Consider the following 8401-nt stretch of genomic DNA (forward strand, 5'->3'; position numbering starts at 1 on the left):
GAGGAGAATGAAGGAGAAGGGACTAGCATGTAGGCCCTCCCCTACCACACTGTGTGGGGGAAGGGAGGGGGATGTGATTTCTTACTTTCTGTCTCTCCAGCAAGAGCATGTGCCCTATAACAAAAATTTCTCTTAAAATTTTTAAAAAATTTGCACCAAGATAAACTCTTAACATAATTCCATTTTTCCATGACATTTTACATTACCCTTGTATTTTTCACTTGAAAAATGTATGGGGATTGGAGACAGCAGGTGGTGGGTGGTTAAGGCACTGGACTCCCACATGGTCAACCGTGGTTCAAGTACTGAACCCAGGGGCTTGAAAATCATGCCAGGCATATACGCATGAAAGTCTCAGAAGGAGAATGGAGGAAAAGGGATTTCAGCATTGCCATATCTCCTGGGGGATGAATTCTTACTTTCCCTCTCACTGTTGCTCCCCGGTGAGCACATGCCCTACAGCAAAGACCTTTAAAAAAAAAAAAGAAAGAAATTTATGGGAGTGGCCAGCAGGTAGTGTCGTGGTTAAGGCATTGGATTCCCATATGGCAGACTGTGATTGGAGTCCCAGACCTGAGGATTGAAAGGCACACCAAGTGTGTTGTGTATGTGCATGCCCAAAATGCTGAGAGGGGAATAGAGGAGAAGGGATTGTGGTATGGCCAGCCACCCCCGCCACCCCACCCCCAGAGGTGAGTTCTCACGTTCCCTCTCTCTCTGTCTCCCAAGCAAGCAAACACGTATGCATGCAGACCCTATAGCACAAACTAAAAACGAAACAAAACCATGCGGTCCAGGGAGCACAATTTCATTCTTTCTATCCCTTGTGCACTGCCCTGGAACGGACAGCCCCAGGGAGTGGAGTCTGGTGATGACCCTGGGAAGGTGGTAAAAGCACACCCATTCTGCCTTCGGGCTGACACTCTGCAGTCCCTTGTGGCCTGTTGGTTCTGCTCCATAAAGCCAGCTCAGGAGAAGTGGTGTGAGGCAGACATCTGGAGGGGAAGGAGACCACCAAAGAACTAGTATCCTACCTGGACTTCTGAAAAGACTCATTATTTTAATATGAAAAAACGTCCAGTGGTATCTCCTACTACAGCTTTTTTTAAAAGGAAGTCCCCTCATGCTAAAAGACCTCCAGCCTACTATGGCTGCTGTGTAAGCAGGTCTTTCTGCAAAATTAGTAACCACTCCCTCCCCAAATACACTGGGCATAATGTGCTCTTTCTTCCTTGGCCCTTTTCCTCTCTTGACAAGTCATGCATTTTTGCATTTTTTACTTTATATATATGTCATTCCCTTTTTATTTTTATTTTTTTGCTATAGGGATATGAGCTCACCCGTGAGATAGACAGAAAACAAGAAATCACCCCCCCCAACCCCCGAGGGGATGGTCACACAGCAATCCCTTCTCCTCCATTCTCCTCTTAGGATTTTGGGCACGCATGGACACACTCCTGGCGTGAGTTTCAAGCACCAGGTCCAGGGTTCAAACTGCAGCTGATCATGTGGGAGTTCAGTGACATAACCATTACGCGATCTACTGGTCCCCCTATGTCATCCTTTTTAAAAAAATAATTTACTTTGGAGGCCAGTAGGTGGCGTGGTGGTGAAGGTACTGGGCTCTCACATGGCCAAGCATGGTTCCAGTAGTAGACCTGGTGGCTTGCTTTCTCACTTTCTCTGGCGATCGCATGTGCCCTATAATAAAATTAAAAACCATAATAATAAATAAAATTAAATGGAAAGAAAATCCTTTTAAAAAATAGTTAATTTTCCCAGAGGGCACGTGTGCTCACCAGAGAAAGTGAAAAAAAAAAAAAAATCACCCCTCATGGTGCATGGTCACACCACAATCCTGTCTTCATTTCTCCTCTTGGGACTTTGGGTACACGCATACATATGCTTGCCATGATTTTTCAGGCTTCCAGGTCCAGGTCTCAAACCACACAATGGCCATGTGGGATCCAATCGCCTTAACCCTACTGGCTCTATCATGTCCTTCTAAGTAAAGACAACTCAAATTTTTAAATAAGTGGCATAAACATACTTAGTTCTGAGAGTCGGCAAACATAAGGAAAGTTATCTTGAAGTAGACCAACCTGTGGGCATCTAAAGCAACGCCTATAGCAGCCGACTCCGTCATTAATCTTCCTGACGGCCTGGATCGTCCCCTCAGAATCTCTATCACCTAAACCAGTGGGTCTCACAGGGAGAGATTTTATACTAGCTCCTTCCAAGGAAAATTGGCAGAGAGCTAGCTATCTCTAGTACGAAGGCTGAGAAACCTTGCTCGAGACAAGGGGTGGTGTACCTCCAGGTGCCCTATAACTGACCACCTGCATTCTACTCAAGAATGAAGGCATGAGGTGAACGAAGGCATGAGGTGAACGAGATTCAAATTTGAGAGCATGCATTTGAAAAAGTAATCCTTTTGTTTCTCTTGAAACAAACAAACAAAAAACAGAATATGGGACCAATAGGTGGCATGGTGGTTAAAGCAGTGGACTTGCACATGGCCGACCACAGTTCAATTCCTAGACCTGGTGGCCTGAAAACCATGCCGGGTGTGTGCCCAAAATCCCAGGAGAATGGAGGAGGAGGGGTTGCAGCATGGCCGTGCCCTGGGGATAATTTCTCACTTTCCCTCTCACTGTCTCTGTCTCTCTTTGGCAAGCAACATACCTGGTGCCAAAAACCTTTAAAAAATGTTTTGTTTTGTTTTTTAAAGTCACAACTTGCATCCTCCTTCCTTCTAGCTGGCCCTCAGAGATATAAACAGGCAAACATGGAAGCAATGTAGGTACATTTCAAGGATGTCATCCTTTGTAGAAAAGGCCAGAGGCTAGGTGCGCTTTTAGAAAAAAACATCTAACTCAAGGAGGTAAGTGTGTATGTGTCACTGGAGAACCCTGCCAATCTTGTGTCTGAGTAAGGGTTGGTGTGGCAGTTAGTATGAAAAAAAAAAAATAATCAGAGTTAAGAGGATGAAACTGATCAAGAAATAGGAAATATCAACAAAGAAATGGGCAAAATGAGAGGCCTGGCAGGTGGCATGGTAGTTAAAGGTGCTGGATTTCCACATGGCTGACTATGACTTGGTTTATCATTTTCCCTTTCTCTTTCTCTCTGGTCAAATTAAAAAATAACAACAAATGGAAATAAAGAATTCTTAAAAAAAAAAAAAAGGACAAAATTAAAGACAAATCAGGGCCAGGTAGTGGTGCAGTGGTAATACAATGGGGGCCATATGGGAAAGGTCCTGGGTTCGAGTCCCAAGACCTCCCTAAACACACCAAGCATGTATGTGCCCATGATCCTGGCCATCGGGGACCAGGGGTGGGTGGTAGAGTGAGGACCCTGGTAGTGGTACCCATCTGTCTCTTTTATGAAGAATGAGCATAAAATAAATTTAAGCAGCAACCAATCATATCAATGGGTCAACCAGTTCTCTTCTGTGCTGGTAAGGGTGAGACCCCAGTGGACACCCATTAGGGGAAATGGTAGAAACCAGATACACTCACACAAATCAGGAAACGAGCAAGAACAGCTCATGTGATGAGCAGGCAGTCCCCCTCCTACACATGGCGCAGTCCTGTGAACCTCTCAAGCCTCAAGGCTCCCACCTCAACCTCAATGGCCTCACCAAGGGGTGGCGCTAGCTGACCTCTAGCAGCCCTTGCTCCAATTCTCTGAGCCTTTGCCCACGCGGTTCTTTCTGCCTGAAATGCTGGCTCCCCGAATCCCACCCTCTGGCCCATGCCTGGCTCAAGTCTCCTCCCTTGGAGCCCTCTTGGAAGAGGGTCTCCGATTTCCCTGCCACCTTGGCACTACACCCTGCATGTTAACCACCTGCACACCGGTCCATGCACTTGCTGGATGGAGGTCCCAAGGGCAAGGGCTGTGGCTCTTCTCCAAAGTATCGGAGCACCATGTCATGTGCGTCTGTAAGAGGTGTCTACTGCATCATCCCCACACTCTGTTACATCTCAGTACTCCATTCACATGTCAGCTGGAGTTGGAAAATGCATGCTAAAAACCATCTATGTGATTTTGGGGCTGACAGGTGGCATGCCAGTTAAGGGCACTGGACTCCCATGTAGCCGACTGCAGTTCGAGTCCCAGACCTGGCAGCTTGCTGTCTCACTTTCCCTCTTTCTCTCTCTTTATCCCTTGCTGGTCAAATTAAAATAAATAAAAAGTTAAATAGAACAATTAAAAAAAAACCCCACAAACAAAAACCTATGTGATTTCAAAGATTTTTACACCACATTAACTATGCACGTATGCACAACTACACCATCTGGGCAAGCCCATGGCCCGCCTGGCGGCTAGGGCAGCCACATTCCACATGGCTGGCTGTGCAATGTGAATCTCAGACCTGGCCACTTGAAAACCATGCTGGCCATGTGTGTGTACATACACGAGAGCACACATGTGCATGCCCAAAATCTGGAAAGGAGGGAGAGAGAGGCTAAGGGGTGTGGTGTAACTATGTTCTGTGGGGGGTGCCTTCTCCTCTCTCATGCTCACACCCTCTGGCATAGAAATATGTAATCTTTTTTTTAAATCTAGCATATGTTGATCTGCATACTATGGCTAGTGTATTCAAACAACATTTATAAAAACACCTTTCCTCTGAAAGCATTAAAGTCAAATCCAAAGCATTAAAGTCAAAGGCATCAAGTGGATGCCTTTAATTTGCTGTCTTAAAATAACATTTTGGCAGATAAGAGGATATACATACTAAGTCCATAGGCAAAGGAAAGTGCCCACACACAAAGGCACTGGAGATACATTTATGTCACATAAATATACGTACTTTTTTTAATCACAGGAGAAATAAGATTTTTCCTTTTTCCTAAGCTCTCTCAACACTCCTCTCCTCTTCAAATCTTACACTTTCCTCTCTCCTGTTGCCTTTTCCAACTTTATTTCTTGAGGGGGGGCACACACCCCTCCCCCTGACATAATCTTCATGCCATGATCTTACCCCCAATCTCAGGGGCCTTGACCATGGGCACACACCCACCCAGCATGCTCAGGGAGGTCCTGGGACAGGAACTCAGGACCTTTCCCATGTTCGTCCAGCTGTGTCCCTGCTGTGCCACCATGTACCTCCATCTTCTGTTGTTTTTTTTTTTTTTTAAAGTTTTTGTTATACAGTGCATGCATGCAACCGGGAGAGAGGCAGAGAGGGAAGTGAGAAATCATCCCCCCCAGGGGAATGGCCACACCACAGTCCCTTCTCCTCCATTCCTCCTCTTGGCATTTTGGGAACAAACACACAGGCATCCTATGTGATTTTTCAGTTTGACGGGTCAGGATCTCCTACCAGGGAGTCAGCTACGTGGGACCCAGGAGCCTTCACCTCCATGTCACCTGCTGGCCCTCCTCTATTGCTTTTTAACTACGGAAATGTGCAATCGCTCAAGTAAAATCTCAAGCCCAGAACCTTTACGTTCTCCACTAAGAAAGCATGCACTGATCCGACTGTTTGCTGATAGTGGTGAGGAATTTATCTATAAGAATCTGCGCACAATGAATCTAAATGTGGAGCTGCAGCTCAGTTTGATTCATGACCTCTATGAAGTTCAGGACAGCGGCGAATTGGTACTCCTGAAGGCAAATGTTCACAACTCCTATTGCTGACATGAACACAGACAATATTCAATTTTTATCACACAAGATCGCTACGTAATCACTTCCCCTCTTAAAACTATAAAACAGTGTAGGACTCCTCCCTGGTTGGGTTTACCTACATTTACAAATGGTTATTGCTTCTCCAGGGGATGAATCTAGCAACGAATGAGTGAATGAATGAATGAATGACAGGTGAAGACCGGAACTAGGAGACTAAGTGCCTTAAGTCACTGGCAGACAAGGAGAACACAGACACAGACAACCCACAGTTTCTCATTTGTACAACGGGACAATAATTATTATCCATAAAAGCATTACATAAATTGCAGTGCTATAAAAAAGTAAAGATAATAAGAGATAGCTACTTCATTAAGTTGTAAGGCATATATATGATGATATACCATAAACGCCTGGCAGTTGCCAATAAGTGATAGTATTTGCGCTAAGTTAAAAAAAAATTGGCTCAAGAACCTGTGAGCCATGTGATGGTTCCAAACTGAAAGAAGGAGAGCTCGAGAGGTCAAAAGTAGACTGTCTCCATCTCAGGTGTGTCCCATTCTGTCTAAAACAAACAAACAAAGGGATAGCAGGTGGGTGGTAGTTAAGGCGCTGGATTCCCCTATAGTAGACCAGAGTTCAAGTCCTGGACCCTGGCGGCTTGAAACTCATGCCAGGCGCATCTGCATGCATGCCCAAAATCCAGAGAGAAGAATGGAGAAAAAGGGACTACAGCGTGGCCATCCCCGAGCAGGAGTGATTTCACACTTTCTGTCTCAGTCTCCCCAGTGAGCAAACACGCCTAGCAAAAATCTCTCTCAGACAAAACAAACCCCTCCATGCTCTGAGACCTATCATAAGCCAGTTGGAGCACACATAAGACTGTTTGGTGGAGCCAGCAGGTGGCATAGTGGTTAAAGCACTGGACTCCCACATGGCCAACCACCGTTGGAGTCCTAGACCTAGAGGCATGCTTTCTTGCTTTTCCTCTCTCTTTCTCTCACAGGTGGATTAAAATAATTAATTTAACTTATTATTTTTTAAGAAAAAAGACTGCTAGGTCAGGGACTTGCTTAAAATGAGCTGTGTAGGGGCCGGCAGGTGGCATGGTGGTTAATGGTGCTGGACTTCCACATGGCTGACTGCGGTTTGAGTCCCAGATCTGGCGGCTTGCTTTCTCACTTTCCCTCTCTGTCTATCCCTCCTTGGTCAAATTAAAAAAAGAATGAATGAATGAATGAATGAAGTTAAAATAAAATAATTCTTTAAAAAAAAATGAGCTGTATAATGCAGAAACATAGCTATTTCTAGAAATATGCAACGTTGAGAAAATAAATGTTGACTCTCAACTTAAGAGCTACTGAAAACTTTTGCTCAAAATAATACAAAATCATCTTTGTCATCATTAAACAGCCCAAAGGGGGGGAAGGGAACACTTGGAGGAGTTGGGAGCACCGGGTGCTCGTTCATCCCTTGGTCCAACAAGCAGTCCATTTCCAGACCAGTGCTGCTATCCAGGGCTGCTGCCCCTTACTCCTCACTGCAGGGAGGTACTAGAGGCCCCCACTCCACTCCAGGCAGTTCAGTCCCTGCTCTGGTTGGGACTCCTTACCAGAAAGCCCTGCTTCCTCCTCAACCTCCAGGTCCAGTCTACCTCCCCACCTCCACGGAAGCATTTTTATTCAACTTCCACGGCCCGTTACGATTGTGAATCCAAATCTAGTGAAAGCCCATTGAATTCTAGCAGTTTTGAGTACATTTGTGCACAAAGTGTTCTACACACCTCAGAGTTTCTCACAGTGCCTAGCAGGGTGCTAGGGACATTTTAAGTGCTCAGTAAAACTTATTCCTTAGGGGCATAATAGGTGCTCAAGAAAACCCTTCTTTTATCTACCAACATATTGAAGCACTGAGCTGCGGTAAATTACCCTGTGGATTCAATCCAAAGAACACTTTTGTATTAATTACCAAGGAAATTAACAATGTTTTCTGGTGTTAATTATTTTAATTGTCACTTCTCAACTAAATACTCCACTATAGGCTTGCAAAACATTGCAAGCTGAAAGCTGGAATCTTCACAAACAAGGCCAGATTAAGGAAATACTCTCCAAAGTTAGGCTCCAGAAGTATTCAGAAAGGAATCACTGAAGTAATTATGCAATTATGCATATTACGCTTCTCCTTCTAAATTTTTAGATAATGTTTACTAGGAATGCTCCAGATATTTTGATTTATTGTAGAATATCCACAAAATTACCTCAACCCTTGTAGAGAAACCCAAGTACTGTTTAGAGGTTAAAATGCTTCCAAACGGCAAGATTCATGACTTTCCAAAAAGTCCATTAAAACACAACCAACAGGAAAGGAGGGGGAAAAAAGGAAAAGGGGAAAAATAAAGAATCCGCGTCGCTGTTTCCGTCTTCGGTAAAAAAAGATTCTTTAAATTTACAACTGCTTCTCTAAGAAAGGCCTCAAGAACCCCCAAACTGAGGAGCGTGGATTTCAGAACCCCCTGGCGAACCCCCCGTGGCCCCGCCCTTCAAACCGCGCTCTTAAAACACATTTCTTTTATCTGTCTGCAAAATGCAGCCTTCCCCCACCCCCCGAATAATTCCATTTAAAAAGCCCCCGCCCGCGAGGAAACATTAATCTACTTTGCAAACATGCGTTCCAGTCTGAGCTTTACGATTTTTTTCAACTTCTTCCCCCCCACCCCCTTTTTTTTTGTACCTTGATTCAAATGTTTTTTTCCCCCAGAGTT

The 8401-nt window shown here is 44.8% G+C and overlaps 1 protein-coding gene across 2 annotated transcripts in view; it reads right to left on the minus strand.

The window, feature by feature from the left end:
• PTCH1 (patched 1) overlaps positions 1–8401 on the minus strand; it is an 82373-nt gene that overhangs the window by 62293 nt on the left and 11679 nt on the right. The gene's annotated exons all lie outside the window — the stretch shown is intronic.

This window comes from Tupaia chinensis, unplaced genomic scaffold, assembly GCF_000334495.1.
Source record: "Tupaia chinensis unplaced genomic scaffold, TupChi_1.0 Scaffold145148_1, whole genome shotgun sequence".
NCBI classification, from domain to species: domain Eukaryota; kingdom Metazoa; phylum Chordata; class Mammalia; order Scandentia; family Tupaiidae; genus Tupaia; species Tupaia belangeri.